Source organism: Amblyomma americanum, chromosome 8, assembly GCF_052857255.1.
Source record: "Amblyomma americanum isolate KBUSLIRL-KWMA chromosome 8, ASM5285725v1, whole genome shotgun sequence".
NCBI classification, from domain to species: domain Eukaryota; kingdom Metazoa; phylum Arthropoda; class Arachnida; order Ixodida; family Ixodidae; genus Amblyomma; species Amblyomma americanum.
This window is the reverse complement of record NC_135504.1, coordinates 95,968,619-95,992,896: the sequence shown is the minus strand read 5'-3', so window position 1 is coordinate 95,992,896 and position 24,278 is coordinate 95,968,619.

Here is a 24,278-nt window from a genome sequence, read left to right as displayed (position 1 = left end):
TAAGCACAGATTTCCATTGAGCTCTTAGACACGCACTGAGCCTTCGAATCCCTAGAGTAAACGTATCAGGCGAGCTTGATCGGGAGCACACAGCTCTACTGTCATTCCCGGGATGATAGCCGTAAAGAAAGTCACATTGATAAAGTCTCACAGAGCAAGGAAGTTTAGAAATAACTCTGAAGGGAGTGCGGGTTAGTAACCTGCGTACCAGCCAGGATACAGGTAGCGTCGTAACACTTGCACACTTGCGATTTTTTCGCGAAGTGATGAATTTCGATGCGCTAGTTTCTCACGCACTCGCAAAAGAAAGTATCCATTACACATAACAAAATTATTTGCCATAAAACGAACGGAAAAATAAAATTCAGCAAGATGAGTTGTTGGGCAAGTTGGTTCATTGTATCGTAAACATGGGTTGCACAGAAAGCAACATTCACACGAAAGAAGTCGGGGTAAGCGCCAAGAGAGAGAAATGAAAGACTTTTAGGAGCAAATTTTATCTTTTTCTTGGAATGGTAACGAACAACACCCAGATTTGCTACCATAAGCTGCAAGCTGAAAATGCTGATACGTCTGCTTTCACCTCAATAACATTCGACAGACCATGGTGCGTTCTTGTATGCCTAGTTTTCATAGCCGGCAGCGAGGCATAAGTCTTGTGCGGACGCAGTGACTCGCCGCGACGTTCAAGTAGACCGTAGCCGCAGCACGCTAAATGCAAAAACGTCAGTCTGGCATGCACTTCGCGAATTGCGCGAGATGGACGGCGTAGATCCTTCAGTTGAATTATTCCACAGCTTGTAGAGTGCACTTAGGCTTTGCGGCGGCAAGAAACTGTTTTCCAGAGTTTCGAAAGCGCGAATACGTAGTAGCTATGACCGGAGCAAGTCTGCTGCATTTAGGTGCATAGGAACAGAAGTGTCACAACCCATAACTTTTTCATTTAATACCAATTTGCTTACTCGCTGTGTTCTTTTTGTCTTGGAGGCCTTGTTGAACGAAAATATTATTGTATTGATTTAACCATTGCTTATTTCTTTGTCTACCTGAGAGGGCTATATTGCAATACTGCAAAAAAAGACAATACAAAAGAGAGTTTTAAAGAAAATCACTAAGAGTATGACGACACTTAAATAACATTAGGAGTGGAATGGCTCAGCATTATGTTTTAAATCGGTCGCATCTTATTTTTCAATTTATCTGTGTGTTTTCATGAGTTTCTTTGTGGTTGTCGGCCCATTATCTGTAATATTAGGTGTGCCCGCTGCTGTAGCTTGTTTCCGCTATGCTCTGAAGGTGCCTAAATTTGCATCTCAATTTTTGCTGATTTTTTATTTCGATTTTTTTCACTCCGTGTTGAACTCAAGTCGTCGACTTCAGATAGATTTATCCTTCTCCATCTTCATCTATTTCAGAAATAGAAGTGTCATCCAGTGGAGTCGCTTTGGGCGCCGTTTGTTTTTCTTGGAAAGTTAGGAGCGTAGCTTTCACGTGGGATAAATGGCAAGTCATATATCATGCAATTTACTTCCACATTATTGTTACGGAAGACCAAGTCTATGCAGGTGTTGCTTTTTCTTGAAATGGCATTGTTATAGGTGATCTATAATGCTCTAGGTTGCTGTTCAGAAATTAGGCTGCTCACAATCCGGTGGGCAGGTTATGACGATGGCACAAGGTTATGTGACTTCGATAGGTCAATTATTAATTTATTTCCTCGTGCCAGCTGGCCAGGATTTGACGCCACTAGGTTACGTGGTTGTTTTTGACCAATTAGTGAATTTCATATTATCGGACGGTACATTCCTAATACGAAGTGAACTATAATGTCATTGCATTAAAAATCAACAGAGGAACAGAGGGTCGTCTCATCGTCGTTCATTCGCTGAACACATCCGGTTTCCTACACAGCTTCCAAGAAAATGTCGGTAGGTGTTTTCCAGTGGCCTTCATTCCCGCAAATATCGGGAATATGGGCTAAAACAAAACGAATATCTATAGCAACAATGCGCGGTCACATTTGATGTCGTTCATATTTCAGAGGTCGGGCTTTTCTGCGAATTATGTTTCTCTCGCAACTCAACACTTATTTCTGGCTTTAACGAGTTACTTAGCTATTTTAGGTCTGAAAATGAACCATTTAGAGCTTTTTATCAGACTTTTCGAGTTTTGATGCTGCTCGTTCTAATGCAGCATAATAGAGGCATTATTCACCTTTGTTCTCGTCCCGTGCCCTTGCCTATTTACTTGCACATGTCGGAGGCTATAATTGGGGTGTAACAGACTGCTTTCGCGGAAAACTTCGCTGCTACCATGATGAAGCTATGGGATATCTTGTAATTGTATAACATAAACAACGCACGTTGGCGGAGTTTAGCATTAGCTGCTGTCGTCCATCTTTCTTTTCCTGAACATGTCTGTTAATTTATTTGAGGAAGCTTTTGGAGGGAGAGTTCTGGAATGCAGTCGGAAAGCCATCGTACTTTTGATTGCCTATCTGCCTTTCTAAGTTGTGCCCTGTCAGATACACATTTGACCTTAAAGGTCGCTATGAAGGCGTTCCTAATGAAGGCCGTTGCATTACCAAGTTTAACATTTTGTAAATGCCGTGACTCATATTGCAAGCGCTTATTTAACGAGAAAGCGTTAGTGCCGCATGCCGGGAAAATTGATCGGCGTCGGCGACCGTTTTATGCATCGCAGATGCAGCACGCAGATGGAATGTGGCACCTGCTGAATAACTCATGTGACATTGTCACGTCCTCACAGCCCACCGAATTTTAAGCAAACTGCCATATATATATATATATATATATATATATATATATATATATATATATATACCTCTAAGGTCAAATGTGTATCTGACAGGGCACCACTTACACAAACAGATAGGCAAACAAAAGGGCGTTGGCTTTCCGAATGCATTCCAGAACTCTGCCTCCAAAAGCTTCCTTAAATAAATTAACAGACAAGTTCATGAAAACACAGATTGACGACAGCTGCTAAACTCCGCCAACGTGCGTTGTTTATGTTATACAATTACAAGGTATCCCATAGCTTCATCATGGTAGCAGCGAAGTTTTGAGCGAAAGCAGTCTGTTCCACCCCAATTATAGCCTCCGACATGTGCAAGCAAATGAGCAAGGGCTTGGAACGAAGACAAATGTCAACTATGCGTCTATTGTCCTGCATTAGAACGAGCAGCATCAAAAGCTAAAAGTCTGATCAAAAACATGCAATTGCGTATTTTATGACCTAGAATATCTAAGTAACCCGTTAATGGCGGAATTAAGTGTTGAGTTGTGACAGAAACATAATTCGCAGAAATTCCCTACCTCTAAAATCTGAACGACATCAAGTATGACCGCACACAGTTGCTACAGATATTCGTTTTGTTTTAGCACATATTCCCAACGTGTGCGGGAATGAAGGCCACTGAAAAACACCTGACATTCCCTTGGAAGCCGTCTTGGGCACCGGCTGTGTTCAGCGTACGAACGACCATTTCTTCCTCTGTCAGTTTTGAACGCAATGACATTAGAGTTCTTCATATTCAGAATGTACCGTCCGATATCAGGAAATTCGCTGATTGGTGAAAAACAACCACGTAACCCAGTGGCGTCATCAAAAACTGTCCAGATTGCAGGTGGCAATTAAACTAATAATTCACCTATCGAAGTCACTTAACCTCGTGTCATCGTCATAACCTGCCCACCTGATTGTGAGCAACATAATTTCTGTACAGCGACCTAGATAGCATTATAGATCACATCGAACAATGCCATTTAAAGAAAAAGCAATACCTGCATAGACTTGCTCTTCCGTAACAATAATGTGGAAGTAAGATATATGATATATGACTTACCATTTATCTCCCCTGAAAGCTATGCCCATAACTGTCCAAGAAAAGCAAATGGCGCCCAAAGCGACTCCACTGAATGAAACTTCCAATTCAGATATAGATGAAGATGGAGAAAAACACTACTCAAATATAACTATATATATATATATATATATATATATATATATATATATATATATATATATATATATATATATATATATATATATATATATAACCTTTGTCCATAATATTTTGAGCCTGCTTCATATTCTCCACTAGAAATGATTCCCCGAAAAAATATTGGTGCGTATGTAAATTGCCGTTTTTTCGGACTAACCTGAGCGATTTATGTTAATTATTTTGGCAGCCGCTAGATGCACTACATGTGAAAAAATACGTCACTAGTCGTCTGCGAGTTCCACTGAGAGTGAGTGTGTAGAGATGGACGTCCACCTCAAGAAGCTCGTAAAAATGAAATTCTGTGTGAAGCTTGGCTCGACAGCCACACACACACACGTATAAGCTCCTCCGTGACGGTTGCGGCTACGAGACATTATCGCGGGCGCAAGTTTTCGAGTGGCACAAGAGCTTCGTTTTGGGAGAACGTCAGTGGAAGACGACATAAGGCAGCGGCGCCTTTAAACCTCACAGAATGAAGAGAACGTGGCTCGGATCAGGGAAGTCGTACAGCAAGACCGCACCATTAGAGGGAGCATGCTATCAGATGCTCTCGACATTAGTCAGACGAGACACCAAATTTTCCGTGAGATCTTGGGGAAACGAAAGCTGAATGCCAGATTTGTCCCACACTTCCTCACACAGGACCAAAAGGACACGCGCACATCAGTGAGCCCTGATTGGCTCTCCGAGGCAGAGAAGAATGCTGTATTCGTCGACAGCATCATTGCTGAAGACGAAACGTGTTTTCAATACGATCCTCAAACAAAGACGCAAAGCGCCGATTGTGGTCCACAAGCTCTCCGGCGTCGAGAAAGGTGCGGCGACAGAAGACCAAAACAAAGACGATGTTTATAGTTTTTTCGATGCCAGAGGTGTCATACACTACGAATTACTCCCACAAGGGTATACGTTGAATCAGGAGTTTTATATTCGTGTGCACCAAAACATACGTATTGCACTGCGACGCCATGGCACTGACTTATGGGCATCTGGAAAATTGAGCCTTCTCCACAATAAAGCGAGACCGTAAACTGCTCTCAGCGTGCCAAAATTAATCGCAAAGCCCAGCATTACTGTACTTCCCCATCCGCCATACTCGCCTGACCTACCCCTATGTTTTTTTTTTCTGTTTCTTCGCGCGAAGAGAGCCCTAAAAGGTCTCTGGATGAGGAGCTTGGAGAGCATTCAAGACGCCACGGCAAAGGAGCTGACAGCCCTGCCATATGAAGTGTTTTCTGTTTCCGAGACCGCAAGAAGTGTTGGAAGCTATGTACAGACTGCAAAGGAGACTATTTCGAAGGGGTGCTGCCCAAATTATTTCAATGTTAAACGAATTATTTTACACTGGACTGAGTATAGGAACTTTACGGACGAAGGGTATATATATATATATATATATATATATATATATATATATATATATATATATATGTATATATATATATATATATATATATATATATATATATATATATATATATATATATATATATATATATATATATATATAAAGTCACCAAAAATTGAAGTTGGAGACCGACGTTTCGGTTGGAGAACCAGCCTTTCTCGAGTGACACTCGAAAAAGGCTGGTCCTTCAGCCGAAACGTCGTGAATTAAATCCTGTTGTTTCTTAAATTTTAGGTGATTTTATATTATATTGACCAAATCAGCTGCCACAAATCACTTTTGGTATATATATATATATATATATATATATATATATATATATATATATATATATATATATATGTGTGTGTGTGTGTGTGTGTGTGTATGTATGCTGTAAAGGGATGGCGGACCCGTCCAGATAAATCAACAGGAGGACACAAGAGAGCAGGAGAAACACGCTGGCCACTGTGATTATCGCTCTGTGTTGCAGTCGCTCCCCTTGCTCTCTCCGCAGCTCCTCTTCGTCGATGTAGGGCACTTGGACGGCTGTAGGCTGTCTGCAGGACGCTCTATCCTGTTACATCTTTCAAGCGGGCAGGGGGAGGGGGAACGGTCCAAGAAAGTCCAACGAAAGTCCGAAGTCATTCCATGGCGAATCCGGGTAGGCCAGCGGGTGGACACGACAGCCTCAAGTGATGCCGCCCCACGGCAGTGGCCGCAGACTGCAGTGCAGCTGGTCGTCGACGCTTTGCAGTAGTTTCAAAGTGGCGCTGCACTCTTTGAGAAAGGTATCGAACACTTCCAGATGAGCCACTCGGAATTCCGGGTTCAGGTTCTCAGGTCCACACTTCGATTCGCGGCAGGCTCATCCCATGGTGTTGACGTTCAGGTGTCGTTTGATACCAAACTTTCCTAGCAGATGGCGGAGCTGTTTGTAGGCGGCTCTGCCTCGTACGACAACACCGAGTGTTCCGCTCTTATTAAGACGGAGGTTCCGAGCAACCGTTGAGCTCTTCTTTCCTCTCCTCCGCGTCGTCAGACCCCTGCGCATGTCTCGCTGTCTCGTCTTCACCTCGTTCGATCGCGCATTCATCCGCATCTCCGGAAAGAGTTGCCACACTAGGACACACATCACCTCATCTTCTCGCCGTGCCTTTTGAAAAATCTGCCCTCGTCGTCCTCAACCACTTGTTCCGTCGAGGATACTTCATCAATTACCACCACCATCTCAAGCTCAATCGACTGGTCATATTAAACACCATTTTCTGCCACTGGCTCTTGTGTCTCCTGTTGCGTCTTCGTGTTTGGTTCTGCAGGCGCACCGCCGTGCGTGGCCTCTTCCTGACTTCCCGTGGTAAACGGGGTGTCTTCCACATCGTCAGCCTGGATCGACTGACTGCAGTGCATTGGATGGCGCCACTAATCTTCAGGCAGCGATGTAATATCGGTTGTTGATTCAGGGTCACCTGGGATGATGCTACGTGGGCCCACAGAGAGGGGGCAGTCAGACATTTCTTTGACGTTAAAGTTTATGAACTGAGTGAAGGCGCCTGTAGTTGCCGAAGAACGTCCCACACCGGCTAGGTTCACTCCGGTGAGCGAGGCGGCAAGCATCACATGGTACGGGACAACCGACCCTACGTCGACCTTCAAGCAGGCTGCATCGACACTATGTGCGTTTGCGGGATAACAGGGCGCGGCAGGGGAACAGCCACAGGCTTTCAATTCGCCTCCAACTCCCGGCCGTCGCACCATCCTCTTCCACTCACGATCACGCTCGCCGCCACCTGCAGCCAGCTCGGTCCTTGCCACTTGCTCATCAATTGTCCTTACAGGTGGGTCCGGCGCTGCCTTATCGCCACAGACGCCAAGTTCTTGCTCTAGGGCTCCAGCCCCAGTTTTGGTCTTGTCGTTTGGCTTGGATTCGGCCGTCTGACCCGTCTACACGTTTGCGCCAGCGCCGTCTTTTTGCACCGAGTATTTAGTGCCGTCATTCAAATACGGGCTACCGTGATGCCCGACGTTGCGCTCCATCTTCTCCAGCCGCCCGAACAGCCGGTCCAGGCACTGGTCGAGGCGCTCGAGGATGGCCGTCAGCCTGCGAGGAAGGGTGATGCCCGTGAGGCCACGGCTGTCGGTTCCGTGAGCTCCGCCGCGGACAGGACTCGGTGCGCCCGAGGTGCAACTGGCGCTCGACCAGGGGGTCTCAGATAGCATCCTCAAAAGCTTCAGTTCCGACCAGGGCAACAGTGGTCGGTGGCGCACCCGGCAGCGACTGCGATGCCCACCCCGGGACAGCCGCGGAGAGGTCCTGATAGCTTTCCCCGGATTTCTGCCGGCGTGCATGCAGGCGCTGGTATTGGAGCCTGGGTTGACCCGACCCGCAATGGTCGGCGAGGAGCCCCGCGATGGCGTCGTACCGGCCAAGATCCGCGCGGGGCACGTTCGGGAGCAGCTCCACTGCTCGGCCCTGCAGCTTAGCGACGAGCATCACGGCTTCCGTCCGAGCGTCCCATCCCTACGCCTGCGCGATGGTGTCCAGCTGGAACTGGTAAGGCTCCCAAGGGTGAGTGTCATCAAAAGTTGGTAACTCCGCCGCCATCCCCCGCGGGCAGACCTGACGTCACGCACCTGCGCCGTACACCCCAAGGTTGGAATGCGAGTTCAGGCCGACGGGCGCGGCTGCGGATTTCATGGTGTTGACGGAAGGCACCAGCCCGCCGCGGTTCGGGTCGGTCGGCGCAGCATGAGGTACCCCACGCTTGAAAGCATCAAACCTTGCCTCCAGATGGTCCAGTCATCTGCCGAAGCGCTCGAAGGCGGCCTCCAGCGTCGGTGAAAGGGGTAGCCCGGACGCTCTGGATCAGCGGCGCCATCCGCCGCTCCCTGTGCCGCATCAGCCGGTGGGGGCCCATGGTCTCGGCCGCGCCAGCAGCGTGTCTCCGGGCTCGGGTGAGTGCCATCCCACCGCTGCCATCAAAACATGTAGCGGGACGGCGGACCCGTCCACATAAATCTACAGGAGGACACAAGAGACTAGGAGAAACACGAACGGCCGCGGTAATTCTTTATCGTTCACACTGTCGCGCTCGCTCTCCGCGCTCCCGCCGCACCTCCTCTTCGTTGATGCGGGCACTGTAATATATATATATATATATATATATATATATATATATATATATATATATATATATATATATATATATATATATATATATATATATATATATATATCGCGCAGGTGAGTCGATAAACGAGCTTCTTCTGAAGCTCTTCTGCAACATTCCAGACAATGCCTCTGGAAAGGTATACTTCACCACAACGACATCGTAGCAGCAATCAACGATGATCTTACGCGCGGGGTTATCCAAGCATTCGCCACGCGTAACAATGGCAACCAGTGTGTCACAGTTCTATCTATCAGCCTCATAGACAAGGAGGAGCAATATCGATGTACTGCCAAGCCTTCCACGTTTACCTCAGAATGGCGTAGTGCCTGAATGTCTTTATAACGAAAGCCGTTACTGACGCATAATTCCGTTTGGCGTACTACTAGTAGTATTAGTACCGTGGCGGTGGCCAAGTGGTTGAGCATCCGCCTAGCAAGCGGGAGGTGGGGCGTCGATCCCCAGTGATACAATGGGTACAAGCTTTCAACTTTGGTCTAGTGCTCGGCTTATTTAGGGTGAAATGGTTGGGAGATGAATCTGACCTTCACCCCCCTTGAGAAGTCGAAAATAGCTTGTGCCATGGCGCTGTTTGGCTATAGATGCTCTTGCGCCATAAAAATTCATAAGAACCTTCAGTAGTAGTAGTAGCAGCGGTAAATGTGGTAGCGGTATTAGTGATAGTGGTAGTGGTGGTAGTACAGGTAGCAGTGGTACATGTCGTACTGATGGCAGTAGTAGTAGAAGAAGCCAACCTAGTTAGAGGACATAGCAAATGTACATATTTCAGAGCAGGATGAAAGTATGCTTCGCAAAATATTTTACTACGCAGCTTATTTGTCTCGTGTAAAGCGGTACCAAATTTGAGTATGGTCAGCGCATTCACTTGGGATTAATAACTTGTCAATTATTAGTGATAACGTTTGTTCTATGAAAACGGGGATTAAGCAAATAGTGCTTTTATTAATGCAATTTTATTGTTGCATACACGTAAGGCTCTCATAACTTTCCGGCCCACGGATAATCATTGGCACCTTAGCGCTTTATTTTTGCGTCATATAATACCAAAGCCAGAGTTTGCTGCCTGAGGAGGAGTTCACAGGCGGTTTTGAATAAAGTGAATGAAAAAGAGATTTCCTAACCAGCTCCGAACCTTCAAATGACCATGTATTGTCAATGGGGACAGGTTGCCAATTGTTTGTCGGCACTCATCCGGTTTAATTGGCAGTTTTCTGCTTAATTATTCGTTTGTCAGCTTGCTACTGAAGTTTTCACCAGGTTCAAAATTGAACAAGAAGCCATTCCTTGAATCTCGGCCTACTCACTTCGGCCTACTGAGTTTCTTACAGTGCAATTGTTAAGCGCCCGTTCCTGGCTTGAGCGGCGTCCGATATTGATGCAACACATCATGCGAACACCTTTTCGTGGCATGATATCACTGCATCGTGATGACACCGAGAACAAGCAAATGTCCGAGGCGCCGCACAGATTTTCGCAGTCACCACAACGGCGCCTTCGATGCATATCATGCGGTCAACGCCGCCCAGCGTTCAGTACCAGACACCTATCCAGCACCTGGGGGCCACCTTGTCGGCACAGCAAGATGATCACGTGACTAGTGGGCGCTGTTGATTCGTTTAACTCCAAGCGCCCGAATTGAGGTTATTTATGTTGTTGAAACGGGGCTCACAACAGGCAATAAAATAACTGAAAAAAAGATTTAACATCAGGTAGGAAGTGCATGATTTAGGAAGCATGAAGAAAAAGCAGTTGCGAAGGACCGCTGGACCTACCCTCAAGGCGTGAGCTTGGTTTTTGCGCCACACAAGCGCCGACTTAGATGCAATATTTGACCAAACACTTGTTGCACTCCATTTGCGTCATTCTTGTGACAAACGGCACTGTAGGGTGCTTGCGAAACGTTTCCGTGGAAGAGCGAGAAATTCTCAAATTTTGTACAGAAAAATTATCCTGACAAAATATTTGGTGTATATTCTCTCGGAGCAAACAGCAATAGGCAGATGAATAATATTCCCAGTTGCAACGCCTGGCTCAAGTTGTCTGAACTTCTGTTAGTGGTAAAAACGGAAATGATTAATGACGACTGCTCCGTCACTCTTGACAGCAGCGTAGGTGGATTTTGTAAGCCGTGCACAAAGAAAAGAACTTCCGAGTTTCAGCTTTGAAGAATCATCTACAAAGAAATAAAATTCTGTAGACTGTGGACCACATTCTCAGAAAGCTCTCCTAATTATTTAAAAATGAATTTTCAGAGCCACTCTCAGGGCGACGGAAACCTGATTTAATTGTATTTTTCAAGCTAATAGTCGAAAGCACATAATCACCTAAAATAAAGAAAGAATATGGCAGTAATTCACAAGACAATTTCTTGTTAACTAATATACATCCTTCACTTCAATTAATTGGATTCATGTAGAATTTTTGGTAAGCTGGGATTTAGAACACATTGCAGGCCTCAATTGACCACGTTTCCGTGACCAGTATAGTGTCAAACGTGAGCCCTAAGTGCACAAAATTAGGCTGAGGTAACATTTTTTTGTAATAGATCGTGTATTTATGTAAAATGTCCAAAAGAATGGACAAAAAGACTTTACAATACTCTCTGAAATATTGTGCCAGAACAAACGTGGTACGATCTGCGCTGGCTCTAATTTAGATAAACTCATTGAGAAGTTGATAATAGGAGAAACAAAACGTCGTTCAATCTTTTCCAGGTCACTTAACTTCACCATTGATGTGACGTGTGCTATCGCCCTGTGATTTTCTCACATGCACCTGTACGTCGTTCTGCCCCACGAACTGATAGTTTCGTGTGGTAGACCTGATAGACGCCGTCTGTTCATGGCAGCATGGTTACCATAGAAGCGAATGGCATTTTCTCCGTACATTTCCGGAGCAAGTGAGCTTGCATCCATTTATTTCTTGACGTGCTTGAAGCAAACAGTGCAGTTTTTACCCTGGAAATCTGACGAGTGTAATCACCTTCTCGCACCACTGGCACTAATTAATGATCACTGTTTATTTTAAGATGCATTAGCTAACACTGTATAACTAGCAATCTTCTGTAATATTGTGCTCAGATATCTTTGTTTTGTTACATTTTATAACCACTCCCCTCTCTAATGCCGTATAACCCTGAGAGTATTTTAAATAAATTAAAAAATAAAGTAACCACCAGAGTATATGGAGCATTGAGGGTAGTCGATGGACACCATTAACGCGAGGGGAAAAGTTCCGGGCGCTTTGATTCAAAAGTAAGGTCATTGAGTCTGTAAAAGAGATTTTCTTGGTACTCTAGCTCTAAACCATGAATCTCTATGTTTTGACGACAGATGTATTGTTTTATATCATTTATCTGCATTTTTACCTCCTTGAGGGTTGTCAAATTACCGGATTCAGTTTATCCTTTCTTTAACAGCACAAATATGAAAACTGTTCTTCCTGAGCTCAGAACGCACCGTGTAATACTGTTCTCATAGACGCTGGACTACGTTTTCTATGTCGGGCAGTTTTTCAACCAGGTGAGAGAGCATCAATCTGCGCCACAAGAGTGAGCACTTGGGTAATGATCTCGTTTCATTCTTTCAGCCCTGCAACAAAACTACACTTTTACCACCTAGGCGCGACGCCCCTAGTTTTAAGCACTGATGCACATGTCGAACGATTCCAGGCAGGCCTAAAGGCGGAGCCTTTAATAAGAGCGTTTACAGAAGATACCGAAAACAACTTGCAAAGGTAATCGGTACTTTTGTAGGGTTTTGCATGTCAAAAAAGTGCCAGCTACCTGTGCAAGATTATGACATACTGAACATTTTCCAGCTTTTTTATCTAAGAAAGCGAAAAAACGACGGATGGGGTTTAGCATTACTAAACATGAAATATTGCGCGAAAGCATAGTTTTCTGAAAGCGGACACCACCGCAGCGGAAATCATGAAGGAGGAATGGGCTTGGGCAGTGCATGTAATGGGAAGGCTAGAAAACCGCTGATCCTTAAGGGTAACGCTTTGGATTTCAAGAGAACACAAGGTAGCAGGGGGCGGCAGAAAGTTAGGTGGGCAGATGAGATTAAGAAGTTTGCGGGTTTAAGGTGGCTGCAGCTGGTGAAGGACAGGATTAATTGGAGGGATGTGGGAGAGGCTTTTGCCCTGCAATGGGGGTATTCAGGCTGCTGCGACGGCTGATGATGATTTCTATGTGCAGATTTTTTGTTTTCTTTAGTTTTTTCTGGTGTTTTTCTTGCAAAAATTCTGCAATAAACAGATGATGCGGTTTTTTAGGCTATACTCTAAAACGACGCTCGTGTCTCTTGTTTCCTTCTTCTGTCTGTCTTTCGCCTGGCTACGCTCTTCCATCCAATATACATCTTTATCGATGTACGCCGGCGGCCTATGCTCGAGTGCCGCGTTTCTGCAGCAATGCTGTCAACGCCAGCGTGCGTAGTTCTAGTGCTATGTTTCTGCCCCAATGTTGCTGACGCCAGCGCATGCAGCGCACATCTCTCTCTCACTACTGACACATAACTGAAAGTGCGATTATTAGCTTGATCCTTGTATTGATTGACTTAGAAGATGATGTGCAATGCACTGCGCGAGGATGTGTTGCAGTTTAAAACGAGGCGTGCTCGACTGCCGCTACAGCCTAGTGCTCTCGCGCAGTGGCCAGTGAACGTTCTCAATTTTTGCAGCCACGGGTTGAAACCCCAGTCGCGGTTACTTATTTGATTTATTTTTATTTATGTCTTTTAACACAGTAAAACCCATCAACGCCCAAACCAAGAAACATTATAGGATCTCGCTCGAGCTTTACACATCGGAATAGTGTTTTTGCATTAATAGCCACCAAACTACAAGTTGAAAATAAAGGAGCATGGAAAGCTTGGGCACGTTACCCACTACCCCTGCCGTGCGTCAAATGCTATGTTCGTGGGGCGCACCGGATGGTAGGATAGGACCATGGAGTTCGCGCCGCATTAGTGAAAATAATTAAGCTAGTCAATAGCATTAATTGTAGAACTTTGTTGTGCAGCGGTTTTTCTATGTACGGTGCTAGCAAAATTTTCTCAGCGAGCAGAATGCCTTGTGTTGGTGATTTCTTGTGTTCCTACTATAGATTAAATATTGTTCTTAGCGGTTGGTCTTGTTTTCAGGTAAAAAGACTTTGCTCCCATATCTGAATATGAACTCGACATTACGAGGAGAGAATGTCATGTTGAACGATTTCGATTTGCAGTACGCTGTACTAACGTCTGGTTTACTCTTGACTCAGAGGCTTAAATCTCTTTTCCTGACATTATAAAAGTTTTTCATGTTGTATAATTTTAGTCACATTTCTTTTACCACCGGTAAACTGACTAGGCATATAAAATCGTATGATGAATGTTTCATTTTCTCTGCGAAATTTAAGCCATTTCGAGCGCAATTTATTCGTACATTGCGGGTAAACTGAAGGAGGCCTAATAATTGTCACTCTTCATTGCCTAACCGTGTACTTTCACAGTGAATTGAACTTTTTTAATTTTAGGAAATTTCAAAGAATCACATGCAAGTACCGATCCCACGCGTCTCCTTTTCGAACGATGGTGACATCAGTGCTCTGTGCATTTTAGTGTCTAATCTCTCATGTTAGGCCATGCTGCCATTCACTATCAGCTGATGGTCAGTGAGCCTTTTTCATCCTTCCCGCGAGTAGTCTGGATCGCTTAGCATTAAAAATGTGTTTAAATCTGCCTTTTTTTAGCAATATGTACATACTTCTCTTGCTGCTCAACAAACGTCAACATGCAAAAAAACGTCCAAGATATAATTTTTTGAGATGACGTGCGATACTTAGAAATTAATGCTCCTACGTGACACGTACAGCATGAGGGACACTGCGGAGGAGGGCTTCCGAATAAATTAGACACCCTGGGGTTCTTTAACCCGTGATGGCATCGTAGAGCGCATACATTCGCATTCCGCCGCGATGTTCGACGTATACATCACAAATACTCGTCCTGTTAATTCCTTTGTCGGTCTTCTGACATCAGACATTAGTAACCTTCTTCCTATATTTAGTATTGTCTCTGCTGTGAGGCAGAATAGTAATATTCATGCTTCGTTTTAGGTTTTCAATTTGTGTATTAGAATGCCTTTCTCTATTTTTATCCGCTGAGGCTTAAGGCCAGGTTGGAGAATCAATAACGCGCAGACATCGCACAGCACATGGGCGCCTTAGCGTTTTTCCTCAATAAAAACGCAGCCGTGTTCATGCCCGTCCGCGGCAGCTGCGTTTTTATTAAGGAAAAACGCTAAGGCGCCGGTGTGCTGTGCGATGTCAGTGCACGTTAAAGATCCCCAGGTGGTCGAATTTATTCCGGAGACCTCCACGGAGACCTCCACTACTGCACCTCTTTCTTCCTTTCTTCTTTCACTAACTCCTTTATTGCTTCCCTTACGGCGCGGTTCAGGCGTCCAACGATATATGAAACAGATACTGCGTCATTTCCTTTTCCCACAAACAAATTATAATTATAGAATGAATAGTTTCAGTTAATCAAGTTTGCGGCCACATTGAATAAAATGTCGGTCACTTTTTGGATGTTTTTTCCTATGTCACGTCGGTGGTTATTTCATCTAATCATCATTGATTGTTCGGTTTCTCCGATATATATTTTCTGACAGGAGGAGCATGGAAGGATATAGATATTACATGGTTGCAGTTAAAGATGAAGTCACTGGTCATGATTCTAACAACAATGTCGCTTTAAAAATGTTTGCATGTCTTGCATGTAGGTTTACAGCATGAGCGTATTCTCGGCAAGGATTTCTCATCAAGCTTGGGGCATGTACTAAACATGTATCAGGGTTGTTTTTATGCAAATTATTGTTTATGTTAGGAAGCACGTTCGAGTATTTCGTAATAAGTGCAGGGTTCCACCCAGTGTTAGCTTTTGGTCGTCTGGCATGTGATGCATGGCGTCCTAAATGTGATACATCAATTTTTTGTAGTGTATATACACTATGCAGCCTATAGTGTATAAGCTTACGCCCCCTAGCATAGGGGATAGGAGCGCTACTATTTTCCAGTGAAAGGGATGTGTTATGAGTTTAGTGTTGTCCGTTGTGTGCGTTCAGAAAATTGCGCCAATCATCTCATGACGCCATTTCTCCGATTCGGCTTAACTGAGGGAGGACATCGTCATTCTGCATAAAAACTAAAGGTTTCTTATTACACTGCTCGTGACGAGAAATGTGATGTTAAACTGAATGTGAAATGTTTGAAGCTATACCGCACGTAACAAGCAGCGAAGTTTCCGGGTACGTACATTTCCGAAAAGGTAATAAATCGGTGTTGAGAAGAATATTTGCACCAATAAACGTGTGGTTCAAAATTCTGCAGTGAACTGAACATTTTGCATCAAAATTTTTCTCTCTTTCAAATTTCTGAATTTCGGCATATATGGCTGAATGCAGCCCCTGTATGTTATCTGAGTCAAGGAATTCATAATTCCTTAACTAATTCTATGCCAAGTTCAGTGCTTCCGGTCCCGTCCAAACTCGTTCAGGCTGCTATTAACACGACTGGCAACTATTATTGAATAGTATGAAGTTGTATATGCTGACAAATATGGCTTTCGGAGAAATAGGTCTTCTGTGGAGCTGCACCTACAAGTAAAATTTTTGCATGTTTTCAACATTACGAAAAGCATTGTTACCATTAATGAGTAGGTGCCTTTAGCTGCACCTAATGACTGTTGTGTACCAGTAACTTTCATGCATAATTATCTGAAAAGCGAGCACCATTAAGTTCTACTTAAACGTGATACATCACCATCAATTTCACTCAATTTTTGTCAAATTGATTACAGAGTAGAACGAATTGCCGAAGTGCGTAGTGAATGGCCCGAATGTAAAATTGTTTGCTGATAATTTGAGAGCCTTCTGTATGTGAAACCGTTGTTTTCTGGCTTTATTTTGCATCATCTGTTTGGTTTTGCATGACGTACTTATATAACCTTTATTTTTTTACTTCTTTCTGTGCTCACCCTTGTCTCGATCGAAGCGACTCCGCGCATTAAATAAATAAATAAATAAATATATTGTTCCGACGAAGTAGCAGATGGAGGCGAAGTGGCCTCTAGCGTGAAAGGACGAATCGGCCGCCGGCAACTCACCATTCTTCGACATCTCGTCGACGCCTCCGGCGTACGTCCTGGTCCCACTAAAATTGAAGCGGTGCAACACTTTCTTCGTCCACAGTCCCAGAAGGACGTGCGCAGTTTTTTTGGGCTGTGTTGCTACTTTCGCCGTTTTATTCAAGATTATGCCTTTATCGCTCGTCCCTTCACTGATGTAATGAAGACCGACACAGAGTTTGCCCTGAGCCCTGATCAACAAAATGCGTTTTCCACGCTTGTCCGTCTGCTTACGTCATCACTGATTCTCGCACATTTTGATCCCGCGGCCCCTACTGAACTCCGCACAGACGCCTGCGGCTATGGAATCGGATACGGCGCCGCTTCTTTTGGCATGGCTTAAACCGTACAGTCTAGCGTTACGTCACGATTTGCGACCTCTTTCAACTCAGGAAGAAGCCTTCGTCATCACCTCCTGGTATTCTGCACCCTATAGACGTGCCCGTGGAGCCGTTCCATCTTGTAGGGCTCTACTTCCTTGGACCATTCCCGACCTCGGAACCCGGAAATAGGTGGGTCGCAGTAGCCACCGACTATGCCACTCGGTACGCTGTCACCCGTGCATTGCCTACGAGCTGTGCGACCGATGTCGCGGATTTCTTTCTGCACAATCTTGTTCTGCAGCATGGTGCCCCTCGTCAATTATCACGGACCGCGGACGCTATTTCATGTCTCGAGTTGTTGACGACATCCTATGCTCATGTTCAACCAAGCACAAGATTGCCACAGCATACCACCCGCCGACGAACGGGCTAACCGAGCGTTTGAACCGGACATTAACAGACATGTCTGTACGTCTCCCCCGACCACAAAGACTGGAATCTCGCCTTGCCCTAAGTGACGTTCACTTACCACACCTCCCGGCATGACACAACAGGTTACTCTCCGTTCTATCTCTTATATGGGAGACACGCCGTCCTGCCTTTGGACACACTTGTCCCATCCGCTGACCGTCCCGTCACCGCCTACGCCCGTGACGACATTGTTTAAGCCGCCGACACTCGTCAAATCGCCCGTAGTCGGCTCAAATCATCCCAGCAAGCACAGAAGTCTCTGCACGACAATCGCCATCGCCACGTCACCTACGAACCGGGGTCGCTCATTCTTCTGTGGTCTCCTTCCCGCCGCGTTGGTCTCTCTGAGAAGCTTCTGTCCCCGCTACCATGGCCCTTATAGTGTGGTGCATCATGTCACCGATGACATGTATGAAGTTGCTCCTCATACGCCTGCATCCTCATCAAGTAAACCACCCACCGATATTGTTCACGTCATGAGCCTCAAGCCCTACCACGTCTACCGGCCTAGCGCCGAGACGGCGCTCGTGCCGCCGGGAGTCACGTTACGACGAAGTGGCCTCTCGCGTGAAAGGAAGAACGAAGAAGAGGAGGTTAGTGCAGCTCCCTGTTCGTGTTGGTGCTCCTTGCTAGGAACTCTCTATATTAACCCCCAACACTTGTAAATAAATCTAAATTGTATTTCCACGTAACAATATAAATAAATACATGACTAATTATGTGCTGGCCCTGAGCCGTCTATACTCGTACTATTGTTTAATTTTTGTGATGATATTTTATCAAATGTACTTAATTCATATCGCTTTATTGTGTGTGCCGAAGATGCTAATTTGTTTGCTTCATTAATATCGCTCAAGAATTTACGATTTCAGCTTACATAATACCTGATATCATGAGTCATGAGTCAAGTGATTTGAAATGAATAAATATCATGGTAAATATATGAAAAAAGTGATAATGTGAATTTTTTTTGGCACGAGGAACGCTTTGGCCAAAGCGCGACATGGCGCAAAGTACCTTTCTTTACACCCAGTAGTATATATATAATTGGTTTTTGGGGAAAGGAAATGGCGCAGAATCTGTCTCATATATCGTTGGACACCTGAACCGCGCTGTAAGGGAAGGAATTAAGGAGAGAGTGAAATAATCAAGGAAGAAAGAGGTGCCGTATTGGAGGGCTCCGGAATAATTTCAACCACCTGGGGATCTTTAACGTGCACTGACATCGCACAGCACAATGGGCGCCTTAGCGTTTTTCCTCCATAAAAACGCAGCCGCCGCGGTCGGGTTCGAACCCGGGAACTTCGGATCAGTAGCCGAGCGCCCTAACCACTGAGCCACCGCGGCGGGTAACACCCGGTTGAGCCAGAGACCTATTTCCTGAAAATTGACCCCAAAGAAGTGGGGCACCAGGTCAGGGAAAAAGTTGAACCCATTGCATCACCGGCGGTTACCCGGTGGCACTGAGGATCGAGTCCCGCACCTCCCGCATGAGAGGCGGATGTTCAGACCATTAGGACACCACTGCGGCTAATTGTTTTTGCCTCACTCAGTAAGCATCTTAATAGCAGCACAACCATAATATATAATATTTGTAATGGGACCGACAGGCGCAGCGCAGCGAAGAAGCGGACGAGTTCAAGCGGGACAACGAAGAAGCAGACGAAGTGCAGCTGGGTTTTTTCGAACGACGCCTGTGAGTGTGCCCGTCGTGTCGCCGGTCAACCAAGACCAACCGACCTGTGCTTCAAATAAACGCCTTGACACTTGGTGGAGGTGCCTCGGTTCCCGTCCCGGTCCTCATCCTGGAACTTCGAAGTGGAACGCTCCTCGTCTCCGCCACCATGCCGGAAGGTCCGAGTGAACCATCGCAGCCCATCCCTGCCACCGTACTCTGTCACGGGGTGCAGCGCCAGCGTGACCCTTCTCCATTTAGTGGCACCGATGACCAAGACGTCGACGATTGGCTGGCCTCCTATGAGCGCATCAGCACTTACAATCGGTGGGACGATTCCGTGAAACTTAGCAACGTCCTCTTCTACCTAACGGACGTTGCCAACCTATGGTTTCGCAACCATGAGGCCGATCTTCCCACCTGGTCGTCCTTTAAAACGAGCTTCGCCGACGTTTTCGGCCGCCCCGCCGTCCGGAAGCTTCGCGCCGAGCAACGTCTTCGTGCTCGATCTCAGCTCCCTTCCGAGACGTTCACAAGCTACATCGAGGACATCGTTGACCTGTGCAAGCGTGTCAACCCCTCCATGTCCGAAGGGGATAAAGTCAACCACATACTTAAAGGCATAGCCGATGACGCTTTCCAGATGCTGCTGGCGAAGAACCCCACCTCCGTCGCTACCGTCATCCAGCTGTGCCAAAGCTTCGACGAACTCCGCAAGCAACGCGCATCTACGCGGCAGTCCGGCGCGCCTGCGGGGGGTCTTGCTGGCTTGGCCCTTGGTGGCTCGTCTGCTGAGCAGTCCCTGTTCATGCAGCAGGTTAAAGACTTCATCCGCGAAGAGATCGCTCGCCAGCTTTCTCTGCTGCATCACATTCCCGACCCCGTCTGCCCTCCGCACGACCTGGCGCCATCTCTCACGCCCACTATCCGTCGTGCTATTCAGGAGCAGATCGCTGCAGTTCTGCCATCCAGTCCCCCACCTCCTCCTGTGGCAGCGCCGCTCACCTATGCTGAAGCAGTCACCGGTACACGGCGCTCGCCCACCTCTGCCGCCTACCCTAGCAGCCCGGCCTTTTATACATCCACCGCCGTCTATACCCCCGCCGCAGGTCCCGGTTCGTCGACCCCGCCGAAACCCTACGAACCCCTGGCGTACCGAGGACAATCGACCGATATGCTATTCCTGCGGTCTTCCGGGCCATGTCGCACGCTTTTGCCGTCAGCGATCTCCTCGTTCTGGCGATTTCATGCGCAATTTCCGCTACGATTCCGGGCCGCCCTTGCCTAATGTCTCTTCTGCCTCCTCTACACATCGCTCCCAGTACCCTACTCACCGCTCGCCTTCCCCTCGTCGGCGTTCCATTTCTCCGATGCTCCGCCGCCCGGACCCTCTCCCAGAGGAAAACTGACTGCCGCAGTTCAGGAGGCAAGAACTGCGTGTTCTGCTAACTTTTTAAGTCCTCCGTGTTCTCATGATAACGTGATTGAGGTGTCCGTTGAAGGCGTCCCCGTTCTCGCGCTCGTCGACACGGGTGCTGCAGTGTCAGTAATTAGTGATGCTCTTCGCCGCAAACTTCGTAAGGTGACAACGCCGCTGTCTGACTTTTCACTACCTACGGCCACCTCTCAGCGCATCCACCCCATCGCAGCCTGCACGGTCCGCGTTTCTATCAACGACGTCGCCTATACCATCGAGTTTGTTGTGCTGACCGCCTGCTCTCACGATGTCATCCTCGGCTGCGATTTCCTCTCGACCCACCGTGCAGTGATTGATTGTGCCCGTGCGGAACTTGAGCTTTCTCCTCTGTGTGATGTTTCGTTGTGTGACCTACCTGTGCGCTCCGCTAAGCTTCTTGTAGCTGCCGACACCGACATACCTCCCTCCTCTTCAGCCCTCGTTCCGCTCCGCCCCGACTCTTTCCTCAGCGGCCATGTTCTTTTCACACCTACCGCAGCAGCCACTCGCCATCAGCGCCTCCTCATTCCATTCGCTGTTGTCTCCATTTCCGATGGCCACTGCGCCATCTATATCACCAACCCATTTTCTTGCCCGTCGTTTGTTCTTCGCGGCGAATGCCTCGGCTCTATTGAAGAACTGGACCCTGCTCTTGCTTCCGAGTTCTCCGATACCCGTGCCTGTTCCCCAGTTACTGCCTTAGCCTGTTGTGCGACAGCGCCCGATCCGATTTCCATCGACGTCTTTCGTCGTAACATCGCTCCCGACCTTCCGTCCGCTTACCGTGACCAAATCTTGCAACTTCTCTGCCGCTTCCGCAACTCTTTCGACCTTTCCCAGCCTTCCTTGGGGCGCGCAATGGCCGTCTCTCACACAAGTGACACTGGTACTCACGCTCCCTTGCGTCAGCGACCGTACCGAGTCTCGCCGAGCGCGCCGCGTCATCCGTGACAATGTTGACGACATGCTTCGGCGCGGCATAATACAGCCTTCTCACAGCCCTTGGGCCTCTCCTGTTGTCTTGGTGACGAAAAAAGATGGCTCCATCAGGTTCTGTGTGGACTACCGCCGTCTCAACAAGATCACACGCAAGGATATTTATCCTCTACCCCGAATCGACGACGCACTGGATTGCTTGCAGGGAGCGGAGTATTTTTCATCCCTCGACTTACGCTCCGGCTACTGGCAGGTCCCGATGGCAGCGAACGACAGGCCGAAAACCGCTTTCGTCACCCCAGACGGCTTGTATGAGTTCAATGTGATGCCATTCGGCCTCTGGAATGCTCCAGCCACATTCGAAAGGATGATGGACACTATTCTCAGTGGCCTCAAATGGGAAACTTGTCTGTGTTACCTAGATGACATTGTCGTTTTTTCCAAAGATTTTTCTTCCCATCTGCACCGCCTTCAGCGCGTACTCACTAGCCTGACTGACGCTGGCCTCCAACTAAACTTGAAAAAATGTTACTTCGGTGCAACGCAGCTCACAATATTAGGCCATGTCATCTCCAAAGACGGCGTTCTTCCTGACCCTGCCAAACTTCGCGCCGTCGCTGACTTCCCCAAATCAACCACCTTAAAAGAACTTGGCAGTTTTATAGGCTTATGCTCATATTTTCGCCGCTTCATTCGAAATTTCGCCAGTATCATCGCCCCTTTGACGCAGCTTCTTGCCGGCAGCCCGAACCTTTTTTCTTGGTCCCCCGCCTACGATACCGCGTTCAGCACTTTGCGCCGCCTGCTGGTCTCTCCCCCCATCCTTCGCCATTTTGATCCCGCCTGTCCGACAGAAGTTCACACTGACGCGAGCGGTGTGGGCTTGGGCGCAGTTCTTGCCCAGCGAAAGCCTGGGTATCCGGAATACGTCGTCGCTTACGCCAGCCGCGCCCTCACCAAGGCGGAATCAAACTATTCTGTCACAGAAAAAGAATGTCTCGCCATCATTTGGGCAATTGCCAAGTTCCGCCCTTACATTTACGGCCGGCCCTTCTATGTCGTCACAGACCACCACGCCCTATGCTGGCTATCCTCCCTCAAAGATCCTTCTGGCCGACTCGCCCGCTGGGCTTTACGTCTCCAGGAGTTTGATATACACGTCATTTATCGCTCCGGCCGCAAGCACTCGGACGCCGACGCCCTTTCTCGTTCAACACTCCCATGCGAGTCAACCTCTGCCCTCGTCTGTGCCTACGAATTCTCTTCGTTCAACATCCCTGATATGCTCCCCGAACAACTGAAGGATCCTTGGATCACCTCGCTGCTAAACTTCCTGAACACTCCCTAGCCGCATCATTCGACCCGGACCCTTCGCCGCCAAGCCCACCACTTCGCCGTTCGTGATGGCCTCTTATACCGCCGTAATTACCTCCCCGACGGCCAGAAGTGGCTGTTGGTCATCCCTCGACACCTCCGTGCTACAATCTGTGCCTCTTTTCACGCCGCTCCACAATGCGGCCACGCCGGTGTACTGAAAACATATGCTCGCCTTCGTCAGCGATTCTACTGGCGAGGTATGTACCGCTACATACGTCAGCACATTCGGTCATGCACCGCCTGCCAACGTCGCAAGAAACCTCCCCACACCGCCGCCGCTCCTTTGCAGCCGTTACCTTGTCCTGGCCGTCCCTTTGACCGCGTCGGCATTGATCTTTATGGCCCGCTTCCAACTACTTCGGCTAATAATCGGTGGATCATCGTTGCCGTTGACCATCTCACCCGTTACGTCGAAACGTCGGCTCTCAAATCTGCTACCGCAAACGATGTCGCTCACTTCATTCTACACAGTCTTGTTCTTCGTCACGGCGCCCTGAAAGAACTTCTAAGTGACCGCGGCCGTGTTTTTCTCTCGGACGCCGTCGAGGCCCTGCTCAAGCAATGCCAAATCGTTCATCGCTACACCAGCGCCTATCACCCCCAGACCAACGGCATGACTGAGCGGTTCAACCGCACTCTGAGTGACATGCTCGCCATGTACGTTGACACCGCCCACTCCAACTGGGATCAAGTGCTCCCGTTCGTCACGTACGCGTATAACACAGCTACTCAGACAACAACGGGGTTTTCTCCTTTCTTCCTCTTATATGGCCGGGAGCCTACATCCACCATGGCCACCATCCATCCTTATCACCCTGACCCTTCCGAGACCACCTTACTCTCCGAAGCTCACCTGTATGCCGAAGAATGCCGGCAACTTGCCCGCTCTTTCACCACTCAGCAACAATGGGATCAGAAGCACCGTCGGGATTCCCCGGACCCTCCAGCGTCATACCCATCTGGCGCCCTCGTTTGGCTCTGGGTGCCTTCCTCCACTCCCGGCCTCGCCACGAAACTACTGTCTCGCTTTCACGGACCTTACCGGCTTGTCCACCAAACTTCTCCGGTGACTTATATCGTTGAGCCGCTTGTTCCCTCTTCGGACCACCGTCGCCGGGGGCGCGAAACTGTGCACGTTGAGCGCCTCAAGCCTTACTATGACCCGCCCATCCTCTCCTCTCCGTAAGTCGACAGGATGGCTCCTTTTTCGGAGGGAGAGTGATTGTAATGGGACCGACAGGCGCAGCGCAGCGAAGAAGCG